This window comes from Leptonychotes weddellii, chromosome 4, assembly GCF_054177405.1.
Source record: "Leptonychotes weddellii isolate Sample4059 chromosome 4, ASM5417740v2, whole genome shotgun sequence".
NCBI classification, from domain to species: domain Eukaryota; kingdom Metazoa; phylum Chordata; class Mammalia; order Carnivora; family Phocidae; genus Leptonychotes; species Leptonychotes weddellii.
The window spans coordinates 23621279-23637338 of record NC_138372.1 but is presented as its reverse complement, the minus strand read 5'-3'; the positions used below and the strand labels follow the sequence as shown (position 1 = coordinate 23637338).

At 48.7% G+C, this 16060-nt stretch overlaps 1 protein-coding gene across 1 annotated transcript in view; it reads left to right on the top strand.

Annotated features, from left to right (window-relative positions):
* Nucleotides 1-16060, top strand: part of LOC115944824 (CUB and sushi domain-containing protein 2-like) — an 88090-nt gene that overhangs the window by 57935 nt on the left and 14095 nt on the right. The gene's annotated exons all lie outside the window — the stretch shown is intronic.

Genomic DNA, 16060 nt, shown 5'->3' with positions numbered 1-16060 from the left:
TTCTGTAAAAGAAAGATGGAAATTGATGAGAGTCACCAGTCCTGAATTTGAGCCCCAGCTCTGCCACAAGGTGGCTGGGTTACCGATGCTAGCCCCTTCCTTCCTTAAGCCTCTGATTTCATATCTGTAAAATGGGTGCTTTGGCCTGGCCAGGAAAGACCCTCCAGATGACATGCTGTAGCTTTGTGGCTGCATTTAGAGGCCTGTAAGATCTCAGATGCCAGCCGAGGAAGTCTGGGCTACTGGTGGGGCAGAGAGGTCTGGCCAGGGGGAACAAATCAGTCTGAGAACATTTCTCAACATGGTTAGCTTTTTTCACTCTGGTTCTTTCTCCCAAGGGCCAGGGGTTGGCTCACCTGTTTGTTGGATTTGAGCTGGGTTGCCAAGGTCAATAGGACTTAGCTCCTTTCTGAGATGGAAGGATGGGTTATGAGGAAGAATTTGGCCAATGTCTATAGATATGAATTAGACTCTGCTCAGTCTCCCAAAACCCCCAGCAGCTCATTTGTGCCTCCGTTCATGACCTCCTACCCTTCTCATGATGAAAACATCCAGAAGGATTAACCCTATGAGAATCATCTGGAGCCTAGCTGGTCTAGAAAGATAAGGTGGTAAAAGGTAAAAGCTATGGCCACCCTGTGGTGTTTGGGCCACACTCTCGCTTTGGAGGGATGAAGTAGGGGAACTGTCTGGAGAACCTTAGGGAGGGTCAGTATGGCTGGCTCTCTAAGTCAATGCTATGTGCGCTGGTAGCTGAGGCTTTCCAACCTTCTCCACTCTGTTCTGTGCCCTGGGAAGCTGAGCCATATGGACCACATCAATGGGTCTCATGCCCTGTGGCTTCCATTTCAGTTTGGTCACTGTGGACCCCAACAGTAGATCAGGGAGAGAGGAAGGTGACCCCAGGGCATTTATTCTGGCTTCCTCCTCAAGAGGTCACTTGGAGCTGGCTCTCAGGCCCTGGACTGAAGGTGTTGACTCCTATTAAGTTGTCCTTTCTAAATGACTGGCTCCTTCCAAGTTCAGGAATTGCTCCCTCTCCTTGTCCCCTCTTGCCAAGGGTGGTAAGAGCTCTGTTTTTACTCTGCTATCCCTTGTGGTTTTCCTACACCTTCCCCTTCCCCTGGTAGATAGCCTCTTTATTAAACACTCTTCAAATTATTCTCATTTGAGTGACCATCTGGTTCCTGCCAGGACACTGACCGATGTACCATGTTTCTAGCTTTCCACCATGAACAGCCATGGAGGTGGATAAATAAAGCAAGCACGGGCATTGGTCCAGGGTAGAAGGGTATTGAGCTTCTTGAGGCCCGAGGACCCAGCAGGCTCACAGCCTAGAATGTTCTGCAGGGGTAAGTGTGCCTGCCAGAGCAGTAGCAAAACGGGGCCACATGGCCTTCACAGAGGCATTTAATATCCCTTGTATTATAAGATGACCTCTAGGCAGGGGTGTTGGTCTGGAGAGCCAGATAAGAAAGATTTTCAGCTTTGTGGGCCATATGGTTTTTATTGGACATACTCAACTCTACCATTGTAGCTCAAAAGTAGCCATAGACAATACATACACCGATGAGTGTGGCTTCACATAAAGAGGCTGGAGGTCATAAACTGCTGACATCCCAGTCTAGAGCTGTGAGTTCAGTGTTTTCTAATTTGTTCATTGCAGTTTACAATAAGAATTACATTTTACATCATGACTGGTTTGTGCACATGCGTACTTCATAATATTTATATAATGTGTACTGTGTGCCCGTCTCTGTTCTAAGCGCTTTACCTTTATCAATTCATTTAATCTTTATAACAACTGTGTGTGTGTGTTGGGGGGGTGCTATTTTTTTTAAAGATTTATTTATTTATTTTAGAGAGAGAGCAAGCATGGGGCGGGGGAGGGGCAGAGGGAGAGAGAGTCTCAAGCAGACTGCGCTGAGCACAGAGCCTGATGTAGGGCTCGATCTCACGTCCCTGAGATCACGCCCTAAGCTGAAACCAAGAGTCAGATACTTAACCAACTGCACCACCAGGTGCCCCTGGGTGGTGGCGGGGTGGGGGGGCTGTCATTTTTATCCCTATTATAAAGATAAAGGTCTCTAAACACAGAGTTTACAGAAACAACATTATAATAAATTATACTTACTATGTGTGTGATGTATTCTTTTCTATTCTATTCTGTTATGGTCTATTTTGTTATTCAAAGTGCAACCTGCAGACTGATCTCATGACCCACTATGGGTTACAATCCATGGACTGATTTGGAAAACACTATCTAGGCAAGCCGAGGGGGAGCTCTCACCTCGGACTCTGTGAGATCCTCTTGATTTAGCAATGATACCATGAAGTGGAAAGAACATGGTCTTGGGAGTCAGGCAGACATGAATTCAAATTCTAGCTTTGCCACTTATGCTCTGGGGGTCACTCATTACAACCTTATCAATAAAGAGGAGTGAGGTGGTAACAAAGCTGTGGGGAGGAACTAACTGAAGTGATGGGAATAATGGACCCGGCACCCCCCCTACCATGTGGGCGGGACGTAGGGACTCACTTCTAATGAATAGTGTTTGGAAAAGGACAAATTGTATCTTTCCAGTGGAGAAAACTGGCAGATACCACCCTAACCAATAATGGTATTCTTCCCCCAATTCCATAACCCCTCGTCTAATCATGAGAAAATATTAGACAAACCCAAATTAAGGGGTATTCTACCAAACACTTGACTAGTACCCTTCAAAAGTGTCAAGGTCCTGAGAAAGCAAGGAAAACCTGAGAAACTGACGCAGATTAGAGATCAAGTAGACTCGATATCTCAGTGCTCTGGGAGATGCTGGACTTGATGCTGGACCAAGAAAAAAGGCATTAGTGGAAAGACTGGGGAAATCTAAATGAAGTCTTCCATTGGGCTAACAATACTGTACCAATGTCGACTTCTAGATACATGTACCATGGTCATGTAAGATGCTAATGTTAGAGGAAGCTGGGTGATGGGTCTATAGGAAATGTCTATACTATATTTGCAACTTGCAACTCTATTCTTGTTTCCAAATAAAGTCTTTCAGAAATCTCCTTTGCTGACAGTAATGTGCACCCAGAGTTGAGATACCCTGCTCTTGATCCATCTCCTCCAGAAATCCCTGGGCAGATTTGACCCTCAATTGTAGCAACATGTGCTCTTGGCGTGTCTTCTGTCACAGTGTTCCCCGAATTGCAGGGCATGCTGGAACCACCTGAGGAGCTTTCAAAAATCCCAGTGCTCAAGGGTATTATATAAGACTGATGAATCACTGACCTCTACCTCTGAAACCAATAATACATTATATGTTAATTAATTGAATTTAAATTAAAATAATAATAATAATGATAAAAATCCCAGTGCTCAAAGCCCCAAGAAGAAGAGCAAAGTACCTGGCTCGGGCATCTGATAAATGCTTTGATGCTTCCTCCATCCCCCTCCTGCCCCTCTTCCTGTGGGTTGGGAATCACAGGCAGATTCCCTGCATGTGCCCTCTGAGTGGAGTATCTGTGGTAGGCAGAAAATGGCTCCACAGGGATGTCCACATCTGAAACATGGAAGCCCATAACTGTGTTATCTTCCATGAAAAAAGAACTTTGCAGATGTGATTATGTTAAGGATTTGAGATGGGAGGATTACCCTAGGTTACATGGGTGGACCTGATGTAATCATCTGGGTCCCTATAAGAGGAAGACAGGAGTGTCAAAGTGTGAGATGGAGATGTGGTGACAGATGCTGAGGGTCAGATTCAGAGATCTGAAGATGCGGCACGGCTGGCTTTGAAGATGGAGAAAGAGACCACAAGCCAAGAAACGGGGTGGCCACTAAAAGTTGGGCAAGGCCAGCAAACAGATCGTCCCCTAGAGCTCCAGAGAGTGCAACCCTGCAGACACCTTGATCTTGGCCAGGTGATGCCCATTTTGAACTCCTGCCCTTCCCCTCCCCCCCCAAACTGTAAGACAACTGTGTTCTTTCAGGCCACGAAATTTGTAGTAATTTGTTAAAGTAGCAATAGAGAAGGAATACAGTGTCTTTTTCATCCAGCTGGTGGTCTGTAATGTTTCCTGTGCTATTCTTAACCCCTGCTTATGTTAATAAAGATGAAAAATTTATGCCACTGCTTATTGGATTAGTTGTGGGAGCAAGGAGCGTGATCTACTCAATTTTACACACTCTTCTTCACTCACTTGCTGATTCATTAAGTCACTAATTCACTCATTTGCTTACCAATTAATTCACTCTTGGATTCTTTCAGTTCATTCACTTACTCATTCGCCACTCATGTACGCGCGCACATGCACACACATCTCAATAAATAGCTGTGAGTTGTGCAGCAGTGTGGCTGATTCTTTGATGGCCACTTATAAGCAGTGTTTGAAGGATGGATATGTCTTAGGAAAGGAGGTGGTGGTAGAGAGAGGCATCTGAAATTTCCTGGAAGCCAGACTGGTGGGAAAGGCAGGGTCATAAGCACTAGGCCTAGGCTCTTTGGCATTAACCTCATGCCAAGAACTATTAATCCCATGTAACCATAATATTTTAATAAGAATGATGATAATGTTTTAAGTATATCACCTCCAGAAAAGCCTAAAGAGAGAGATTAATTTTTCCAGGACTACATAGCAGAGCCAGGCCTCAGACTCAAGTTGGTTTGACTCTTAAGTCCATGTGTTTGGCCTCTACTGGGAGTCTAGGAACTCTGTTGGGTAGGAACAAGTTGAGGAGGAAGCCAGCAGGGAATAAGGCCAAGTATTGCAGGAGGAGGGCAGGTGGAAGGAGAATAAGGTATCTAAATCTCAACACTTAAGGGATTCAGGGGAGACTTTTCTCATTTGGGTTGATGGATCTCTCATGCCAGATGGATCTGCTCAGTTTACCCCAGTTCATAGAATGCCTTGAGTCTAGTGGGTAGACTGACCTGGATAGCCCATAGAACCACACCAGCATGTACAGGTACAAACAGAACCTAGGTCTATTACTGAGAACACAGGCTGGTTGAAATGAAGTATCCACACCTAGTCCAGTGGCCTAGTGGACAAGTGGACAGGAAATGGAACAGATGATCAAGCCCAAGCATGGGATCAGCATGGTGGGGGCCAGGCATGCCTACTTACCTCTGGCAGGATACAGTAAAGGAGGAGAGGATGAGATCTAGAACTAGACCAACTTTGGGGAGAGAACACCCACAGTGAACTATGGATGGATATACCCCTTGCAGGCTTTGACAAAGCCACTCCATTATGCCACAGAGTAGGAAGAGTGGTCCCTGATCTTTTTGTCCAGCCCCCTGCCTCTTTCAACCACCATGAACATCTTTCATTTTGTCTGCCTAGCACCGACCCTCCTTCCCTTTGAGCACAACCCTTCTTTTGGAGAACTGTCCTCCCAACAGTTCTAGCAGGGGCCTTTGCCCTTGGCCCCAGGAGTGGGCACAACCCCCAGCTGGACTAATCAGAGGCTTCCACTGAGCTTTTTCTAATTAGAACTAAGGGAAGGGATTTTTGTCTTGTTTCTGGAAGTGAAGGTGTGAGGATGAACCAGAGCTGCTAAGGGTGGCCATAGGTCCAGCCTTGAGCATCGCCATTTGTCATGGAAAGAATGAAGCCAGCAGACAGAGCACAACAGAGATAGGGCACAGAGAGAGGGGCCTTTTGGCGTTTGGATCCCTGGGTCTATTCATTCCCGGGGCCAGCTATGGCTTGACTATAGCAGCCAGTCATTTCTTTTCGATTCCAGGCTGATTTGATCTGGATTTCTGCCACTTGAAACCAAAAGTATTAGCCCAGATGTGATGGAGGTGAGCAATATGAGAAGACAGGAACTCTGCTCTCCCCCATTTGTCCATTCTCTCCTTCCTAACTCCTTCCTCTCCCCTCTACTTCCTTTTGCTCCACTGTACAAATGGCTAGACCTCTGGCTGGTTATTCAGAAAGTAGACATACAACACTGGCACATTGTGTACCCTCAATAATAATAGCAAATGGTCTTTGAGCACTTGCTATGTGCCAAGCACTGTACCGAGAGCTTTTATACCCATTATCTCACTTAGACCTCCTGTCAGCTCTATGAGGTGGGTGATATTGTCATCTTTAGTAAATAGAAGGGCAAACTGAGACCCAAAGCAAGCAGTTATTTGCCCACAGTTAGACAGCTGGTAAGTTTAGAGCTGAGACTCGAACCCAGGCAGGAACCTTCCAGGGCCCATGTTCCTAATCTCCACCCCAAACTGCTTCCTATTCAGTAAGTGTTAGCCCTTTGCCCACGAGTCTCCCTTGCTGCTTGGAGACATGCCGTGACCAAGAATATATGGCTGCTGTGTCTTGAAGCTTTAGCAGGAGTTTACAAGCATCACCATATCACCCTGAATTGTCACAATGCACTGTGAGACACATACTGGGAAAGAGAGACTCCGAGAGGTGAAGCAGTCTCCCAGGGTCACACAGCTAGTGGCTGTGGAGGCAGGATCCAAATCCAGCTCTGTCTGACGAGGGCACCTTGCTCACTGGCCTGCACATCCCCAAGATGTTTTAGCCCACCCATTCTCCAGCCAACTGGAGGTTCATGCCCTCTACCAGGCCTTCAGAGCTGCCAGGCTCTCAGGCAGGGCTGGCTACCTGCTTCCTTCTGGGTGGGGTGGGGTGGGAAGGGACATCGATGATGCTGAAGCTCAGAATGGCAGTTGAGTGGCAGGTAGAGGCTGGTGTGGGAGGCTCCTCGGTAAGCCATCTGCAAACATTTCCTCAGGATGAGAAGTTTATCCAAATATAATCCCCAAGGGCCTCTGCAAGGCATACATTCCCACCCTCTCTGGGAGGGGGACAGGCCCCTTCTCTGACTCATGTCTGCGAGTGACAGGTGGAAGATGGACAAGGCTGAGAGAGCAGGAGCTGGTGGAGGCCAGGCTGGGGCCGCCGAGGGAGAAGGGAAGGTGGCTGCCACGTGGATTGGCTACCCTGGGCGCCAGAGAGTACCCTGTCCTTTTCCCCCCGCACTGTCCTGTCACCAGACTGAATTCAGGCATCCTTACTTCTCCAGGGAAACCAAGCCAGGCTACTCTGGGGTCTACTTAATCCCTGTATGCTCTGGAAGGTAGGGTTCAAGGCACTGATAAGATTCCATCCCTTCTCCTCTCAGACCTAACTAAGCAAGGGAGGAAAATAGTACACATTTGTGAGGCACCTGCTGTGTGTCAAACACAATCCTGGACACCTTATATACACAAGCACAGCTGTTCACAGGTCTCCCATTGCACAGATGAGGAAACAGACTCAGAAGTTCAGGCACATCCCCATACTTACACAAGTAGTAAACAGTGGAGCCCAGACTCAAATACAGGACTGTGTTGATTCCAGAGGCCGGGCCCTTAACCTTTGACCTCCTTAAACCTATCGTCTCTGTGTAGGGGAATAAGACAGGTGATGACCCAGACAGGCTGGCATCTCCACCTAGGCAGAGACCTGAGCCAGGAAAGCGTAAAGGTCCAGGTAGAGTGTGAGTGTGCCTTGGTCACCACGCTCCTAAGGCACGCAGTTCCTAGGCCAGGCCCGATGGGGCAGGCTTTAACATCTTAGGCCATGGGACCATCAGGTGTCCAGGCGAGCTCTCCGGTCTAACCTGGAGCAAGAGAGACTCGGGCAGGGGGCAGGGAATGGCTAGCTAAGGATTCAGCAGCAGGGCAGGGCAGAGACTGCGCTTAGATTCTGTCCAGGCAGGAGGCCCCAGGACGTGGAGGAGGACAACGGACGAGGCGCGGCACGTCGTGTAAAAGTGATGGGGCGGGGGTGGGGTGGCAGCGACAGTGGCGGACGCCACGATGCTGCGCCACCCTTTCCCGGAATCCCCTTCCAGTCTGCGAGCCGGGCCTGCGGGACCCTCCCTTGGTCGAAGCCCCTGCACGGTCGGTCGCATGGGCTGACTGGCCCCGCTTGGGTCACATGGCCACCCTGAGCCAATCAGCTGCGGCCTGAGGGTCACGTGGGGCTGGCGGGGCGCTTGCCCTTCACAGAGAGGCTTGTAGCTCTCGGAAAGGAGTGGAACGTCCCGCTCTAGACGTGGAGACAGAAAACGAGGCAGGCAGGCGGGCGGCCCCTGGAAGGTAGTTGAGGACCCGCCACCATCCCCCTCGCCCAGAGCTCGGCCCCCGGCGCCACTCCCGTCCGCAGACCCAGCGCCAGTGAGCACGGCCTCTGCGCAGAGGCAGGAGACGCCCCAGCCAGCAGCCCTTCTGGGTGAGCTGCCGAGCAGGGAATGCAAGGAACGGACACCCCAAGCCACTTCCAGACCTTCTCAAGGTGCCACCCCCAACGCGCGAGCCCCAGGACGCCCACTGGTGATGACACCCGCATCCCAGGGTCAGACACACTGCCAGGAGACCTGTCCCTCCCTCTGGCCGGCTCAACCCTCCAGGGAACAGTGTGTCTGGAGGAAAAGCGTTTACCTGATGTAGCTTGTGTAGGTTCCCTGGAGCTAACAATTAGCTGAGCAGGGAAGAGTCCTGGTAATTCGTTGAGTTTATTGAGTTGCTTCTGGGGAACAAGGAACATTTACCCACATTAATTACCAGATCTCACTGTTAGTGCATTAGAGATAGTCAGGGTGAGAAGAGTCTCCCAGAAAGGTTCCAGCAGCTGCCAAGTGAATGGGGAGCACTGTGAGGGCTGAGGGACCAAGGGGGTGGGGTGGCCCATCTTCATAGGAAACCGAGATGAAACCCAGCATGGCCTTGGAGGCTCTCCCCACTGTCTCCAGGCTCACCTGCTCGCCTGCTTTTCCCCGTATATGCCCTCTGCTTTCACTAGCAGGATCTCATTCGTTCATTCACTCATTCAAGCGTTCCTTCTTCTAGTAAGCAATATTATTGAGGTCTTTCCATGTGTTAGGTTTCCATGCAATGTATTGAGGAAAGAACTGAAGAAGAAAGAAACAGCTCCTGTCTTCAGCAGCACACAGTTTGGAGGATGAGGCAGACCCCTGGATGATGCTTAGTGAGACAAGCACCGGGGTAGAGGAAGTGCAAGGAGTCACGAGGTACACAGGAGAAGCCAGCCAGACCCTCTGGAGCCACTGGCTGTAAGATGCCACCTAAAGGATGAGCAGGAAGTAGATAGAAAAAGGGTGGGAGTGAATCAAAGTGGACAGGGAGAATTTGGCAAGGAGCTGACTTCTCGATCTTTGGAAACATTCAGAATAGATCTGGACTGACCATCTGTCGAGAAGGCTGTAGATGAGATCCATACATAGCTGGCCCTTAGGCCTGGAAGTCCTCTGAAGTCCTTGTCAATTAAGATTTTAATATTAACTGATTTCCACTCTCCTAGTAGCAAAGGGGATGTGATTAGAAAAGATGCCCATGGTCGAAAGCAAGAGACTGCCATTCATTCATTCATTGATTCATTCATTCACAAAGCATGCATAATGAAAGTGCTCTTAGGCCTCTCCACCAGAGCAGTTCCCTGGGGTAGCTGGCACTCCCATGGTCTTGCTAGATCTTCCTGACCGTTGCCCGGTGGCACTCTAAGCACCAGCTGCCTGCGGGCCATCTCCCACCCCCACCCTCAACACCTGTGCACTCCATGGTCCCACCAGCTGAGTCTTGCACTTTCTGAGAATCAGATGGGTTTGTTGCCAACTCTCTTGGTGCCAGTCATACTTGTTATTGTAATTATGTGATTTAAATTAAACATCACATAAACCGATGAAATATGAGTGTGAAAGGAAATAGAGTTGCATCTATGGAAACTAAATTAAATGCTTTGGGAAGACTCCATGAAGGAGAATCTCTAAAAAGAATTGCTTCCTAAATATTAGGTGTGAGTGACTGAGACAATTGCTCACTTCCATCAGGGCAGTGACCAGGTCTGTCTTGCTCACTGCTGCATCCCCAATGCCCCACACAGTGCCTGGCACATGGCAGGTGTGCGATAGATATTTGTTGACTGAACGAGCTGTAGCAGAATTGGTATGGCGAACGATGCATTATGGGTGGAGTTTATATAAGTGAGACAGTGTGGAGAATGAAACCGTAGTCAAAGGAAAGACCTTGGTCCTGCATTAAATGGATTGATGCATAAATGTACATGGAAGTCTTTTACACCATCATGAAATGTTTTAGCTGTGTATGTGTTCTTTTATTATTCCTTACTTGGAAATTACTTTTTACCAATAAGCTATGTCGTCTGCAAGGCTTAGGGTAGGTGTCAGGAAACTGTTTCTTTAAAGGGCAAGGTAAATATTTAGGGTTTTGCAGGTGATAGTTTCTGTCCCAACTACTTAACTCTGCCATCGTAGCTTGAAAGCAGACAATATGTAAATGAATGATCACGGTTGTGATCCAGTAAAACTTTATTTACAGAAACAGACAGCCGGCTATAGTTTGCCATCCCCTGTTCTAAGGAATTGACTTGTTCCACGTGCCAGGCACTGTGCTGTGTTGCTGGACATGGCGAGACAAAGAAAATCCTGTCCCTGCTCTTGCAGAGCTTGGCTTCTAGCTGGGGACATGGTTACAATTTGGTGTGTCCAGTACTGTGGCAGGGGCATGAGCATGGTTCAGAGGGGTCACAGTGAAGGCAAATGCTTTTCCCATGGGTTCAGGGAAAGAGAGAGGTGGAGAAAAGGAGACATTTTGGTTAGATTTATGGGAGCAGTGATATTTCCCCCAGGAAGTCAGGTGGGGCAACAGGAAAGGACATTCCAGGTAGAGGAAGTAGAATATGCAGAGGCATGGAGACATGAAAGAAGCTGGGGCTCAAAGTGGGTGTCACTGGAGGGGGAAGGCATGAAAAAGTCTAGACTTTATGATACTGGAGCCTGTGGGCCTTTGCTGCTGGGTTTCCAGCAAGGCAGGAACTTGGGCAAATCTCCCCACAGAGGACAGAGATGGATTGAGGGCAGAGGGCTATCTCAGTAGTCCAGGTGAGGATGATGAGGTCAGGAAGCAGAGAAGACTTGGCTGCCATTGGCCATGGAGGGCAGGAATGGAGGAGTTAAGGATGATGCCTGGGTTGGGTGACAAGGAGGATGGTGTGGATTATGGGGAGAAAGAACACTGAGGAGCAAGAACGATTGGCAGAGGCTTGAGTTTGTTCAAACAAGCCCCAAAACCTCCAGGTAGGTAGTTGGGATTTGGATCTTCATACCGTGGCTCAGCTGCTCAGAGCTGCCTGAACAATTGGGATGGGTAGGCACTGCTGAGAACCAGATCTTGGGATGCCTTTCCAAAGATAAGTCTTAAGACTTAGGGACTCCAGCAGTCCATATCCAAAAGAGAACTGCATTCCTCCTGGGCCTTTGCCCAGTTCCAGGAAAATAGATAACATTATGGGTTTGTCCTGGGGAACGCTTTTATCTCAACATAGCAAGAATCCTAGGCATTTGGCTAAAGGAAAACTGATACAGAAATCATTGGTGATGAGAATGGGTATCAGGGCTGAGTCAATAAAGGCTCTCTTCAGAGATGAGAGGTAGCTTGGGTGGGGACAGAGGAGTCGGGTCTTCAACAAGAGCCTTGGTGCCCTTTGCCTACCACCACCAAGCCATTTCCAGAAGGGTTTTTCCGTGGTTGCATCATGGTGCCCTCTCCATCCCCCAAAGAGGAGAGCAGATGGCAGGTGGGGAGGGAAGAGGGTGTGGGAGTGGGGATAAAGTGGCATGCACCTCCTATATTTTATATTCTCCCCAGCCAGCTTTGGGGTTGGAAGGATGGTTTCTGCTGGCCCCTGGGATGCAGAGCTTCTCCAACCCTGTATCAGATCCAGGCTGTGCACAGAGCTTAGCTGAGAGATTAAGCCCACAGGACATGCTCTGGGAGCACAGAAGCCAGATGCCACTGACTGAGGGATGGAGGTTGTACAGAGAAGGGGACATTGCAGCTGTATCTGGTAGATTTCAGGCTTTGCAAGGACTCCCCATATCCAGGGAACCGGTGGGAGTGGCACCCACTGGCAAGCGCTGTGCCTCGTATCCAATATGTGCTTGGTGAGTAAATGAATGAGTGAATGTTCTCCTGAGCATGTCAGTTTTCGGGAATACTGAAACTGAAACCAGGAGCTCCTAATACTCCTCCCCCTCTGCGTACAGCTAGGCAGTGATTCCTTGCAGACTCAGTTATCATCTCAGCGCTCCCAACATCCTGACTGTAGGAGAAGCTTCTTAAGAAGAAATGCTTTCCATGAAGTCTGCTCTGAGCTCTCTTATAACCAAGACAAGAACTAAGAGCTTTCTGGAGGGGAATTCAAAGCCACTTTCCCCATAATCAACTACATGCATTAAAGGGAGCCGTTGTGGTGTTTTTGTTGTGGTGGTGGTTGTTTTTTATTCTCCCCAAGCCAGATTCCATTAATGAAGCCCCATTTAACGGAAGTCAATTTACCAAAAAGAAAAAAAAAAAAATTGAGTGTAATTGCTTAAATACGTTTTATGCTGTACTGCAATAGCAATTTCCTGGGCGAACTTGGAGTTCCCCAGGCGCCCCAGAGTGAAGTTAATGTGGACAGAAAGGGTTGAAGGGGAGAATCTCTCTTTGTGTTTCTCTCCTTTAATTATGATTCTAAGAGGGAGCAAAATTAAAGAGGATCCTGCGGGGGGGTGGGGAGGAGATGGGAGGGGAGGAAAAAGAACAGAAATGGAATTCAGCCTGAACTGCTCCACTGCCTTCCTTCATGCTTGTGTGTATGTGGCAGTACGATGCAGTGGCTGAGTACATAGGCTCTGAGTGGGGTGCTTTAAGTGTGACTCCCACCTCTGCCTATTTAATAGCTGTGTGACCTTGAACAAGTTTCTTAACCTCTCTGTGCAGCCAGGTGGTACAATGGGAAAGGGCAGAAAGAGCAGCAAGTGCAAAGGCAGAGAAACACAAAAAAGCAGTGTGTGTTCCAGTACAAGTAGGGTCTTCTGTATGGTTGGAGATGGTGTGTGTGTGTGTGTGTGTGCATGAGCATGTTTGCACATGTGCTCAGGGAAGGAAGGCAGGCAGACATCAGACCAGAAAGACTTCACTGAGAAGGTGACATTTGATCAAAGGCTTAGAGGAAGTGAGGAGGTGAGCCACATGGATGTCTGGGAGAAGAGCCAGCTAGCAGGCAGCGGCAATGTCAAGTGCAAAGACCCTGAGGCCAGAGGAGGTCTGGCCAGTTTTGAACAGCAAGGAGACCCGTGTGGCTAGAGCAGAAAGAATAGAGATGAAGAGAGGAGGAGGTAGGAGAGGTGAGGACACACTGACTTTTTTTAAAGCCTGAGGCCAGAGTAAGGTCTTTTACTCTAAGGATAGGAGCCACTGAAGATTTGTTTTTAATTAACTCTATTCAGGCATAATTTGCAAAAAATAAAGTGACCCATTTTAAATGTATAGTTTTTAAAGCTTTGACCAACGTGTACATGCCACATAACCACCATCTCCTTTAGAATGTAGAACATTTCCATCACCCTAGGAGGGTCCCTTGTACTCCCTCCCATGGGCCCCCCACCAGTATCTCTCACCCCCAGCTCTGGCAACGGCTAATCTACGCTCTCTCTTTTCCAGAGTTTCATATAAATGGAACCATACCGTATGCCCTCTTTTATCAGTATAATCAGCTTCTGAGAGTCATCCATGTCAGTGTGTGTGTCACTGGTTTGTTGGGAGAGTTTTCAGTGAGGCACAGCACCATCTCAATGGCAGAGTCTGATGTGATGACTCCAACACAGAAGCCCCCAATTCTTGAGATAGTTGCCAAGAAAACTTTCCAATGCACATTTACGTGCAAGGAGGCAGGAGCAGAACAGAGTAAAGGTGTGTAGGCACCACAGGGCCCTGAGAGTTTAAGCCTTAGGAATGAACAGTTAGCAGGAGCCCTAGGGATGGGTAAAGGTTTGGGAGAGATGGAAGACAGATGCCCCTTGGGGCTTCTCCAGGCTGGACAGCTGGAGTTAAAGCAGATACCGGGGCTGGAGAAGCCTCACTGACTTCCACTTACCATCTCCAACATTGCTCTCATCCTGCTCCTGGGACCCGGGCACCCTCCCCACATTCCGTTTTGCAATAAACAGCCTTTGGTTCTGAACTATTCAGGTAAATTCTCCCTATTTCTACTTCCCTTATGTAAATAGTCTCCAAGCTTTGTCATTGAGATAGAATTGAATTTGGCCTGGGAAAAAAAACCCACAATACTGTTTGTGGCTCCTTAGAAAACTTAAATGACTCAGCCGGTAATAAACTATTTTAAATGGGATCTGGTAAAATACGGTAATTGGTTTCTATAATAGCTCTTGCCATGGCAATATGGGTTGTATTATTGGAGTTTGGTGTGTGTCAGCATTTTCATTATAGTAAAAATTCAGTTTTGCAGGGTATGAAGCCACTTGGTTAGTTCCTTTGTTTAATACATATTTATAGGGACCCACCATGTCGGATCTCTTCCATTTGCCCCTCCAAATCCTCTCCCCAACCTTCTCCACTCAGTTCCATGTCTAGGAGGACTTAGCTTTGGGTGAGGCTACATCAGTATGCTCCTTTGCTTCTGGCTTTTAATTGGGATAGATCAACAGAAGCATCAGTAGGAGATTGGAGGAGGGGAGGGAGGAAAGTGAGTTCCGGGTATCCATTCCTTGATCCCTCCTGGTGGGACTTGCACAAACTGCCTGAAGATCTGGGTCCGACATGGTGGCCCTTTCCATACAGCCTTCTTTTTCAGGGATACAGTTTCCTCTCCAGGCCCTCGAGTGGTAACAGGCTGTATGGATACTGCCCCATCCGAGTTGGTTTCCCTTTATAAAGAGTCCATTCATGGAACTCCTGGAATCATTCTCATACTAGTGCACCACCTATTTTGTATTGGAATCCTCATGTCCCTGCTTTGTACCAACCATTGTGCTAGGTGCTTGGTACAGAGATGAAGAATGCAAGTGGACAAAAAGAAAAGAGCAGCCACCATTTACCAAAAGCTCTCTATTTGCCAGGGACCATGCTAAGGTCTTTGTTATGTATTGCCTCATTTAATCCTTGCAACTCTTTGAAGGAATGGTTGTCATTGTCCCCATTTTAGAGATAAAGTCACAGAGAGCTGAAGTAATTTTTGTGAAGATAACACAGCTGATCCCTCTAGAGCCCTAGCTTCACCACCAGGCTACAGCACCCTCTTTGAGGAGGTATCAAGGGGAGACACACACCTAGATAGGGAATCATAATCCGAATGCAGTGCTGTGGCATGACGGAGGAGGGAAAAGGAAAATGAGATTTCTTGAGCTCCTATGTGTCTGGTACTGGGCTAGTTCTTTGCCCACAGGTCTTCAGGCTGCTATTCGTATTCTCACCCTCAGAAAGGTTCAGTAACTAGTCCTAGGTCACACTGCTGCTAAGTGCTGAAGCTGGATCTGAACCCAAATCCATATGGCTTCGAAGCCAAGCAGGGGAGGTAGGCTTTCCTGGGACGTGATGATTGAGGGCTTCCCGAAGTCATCTCAGGCGACACGGGGTGCGGGAGAGAGGGCTACAGGTGGCTCCGTTCCAGGCAGAAAAGGCAAAGACCTAGGAAAGGACAAAGCATGTGTGCTTAGGAGATGCCTGTGGCGTGTCCCCGCGGGGGTGGGGGCAGACAAGAGGGAGATGTGATGCTGTCAGAGGGGAGGCATCAGGAAGCTTTGTACCGGATTCTTGTGCGGGGAGGAAGAGAGAGAAAACACCGGTGCAATGGGCCAGCTGGGAGGCTGTGGGGTAGAGGAGGGAAGGTAAGATGGAGGGGGTTCCTGGGGTGCAGGGAACACGCAGGGGGTGGGGGGGGCATCACGGTTTAGCTTGAGTGTGGCAGCGCTAAGCAGAGGCTCGTTCCGGCAGGGGACAGGGTGGGAAGTTTGAAAGGCGGTGGGTCTTGTGTAGCTACTGGGGAGCCGCTGAAGGTTCCTGTGCTCCAGGAGGAAGGATCTGGTTGACCTGGAAGGTGGCTCAGGATGGCAATTGGCCAAGAGGCTAGGGCAGTGAACAGTGACAGGGGACAGACCCTGGTGCCCCGCCCTCTGGGCTGGACTGGCTGGGAGCCAGAAGAGGCTAATCTAAGGGAGGAGGGACCCAGCAGGGAAGGGGAT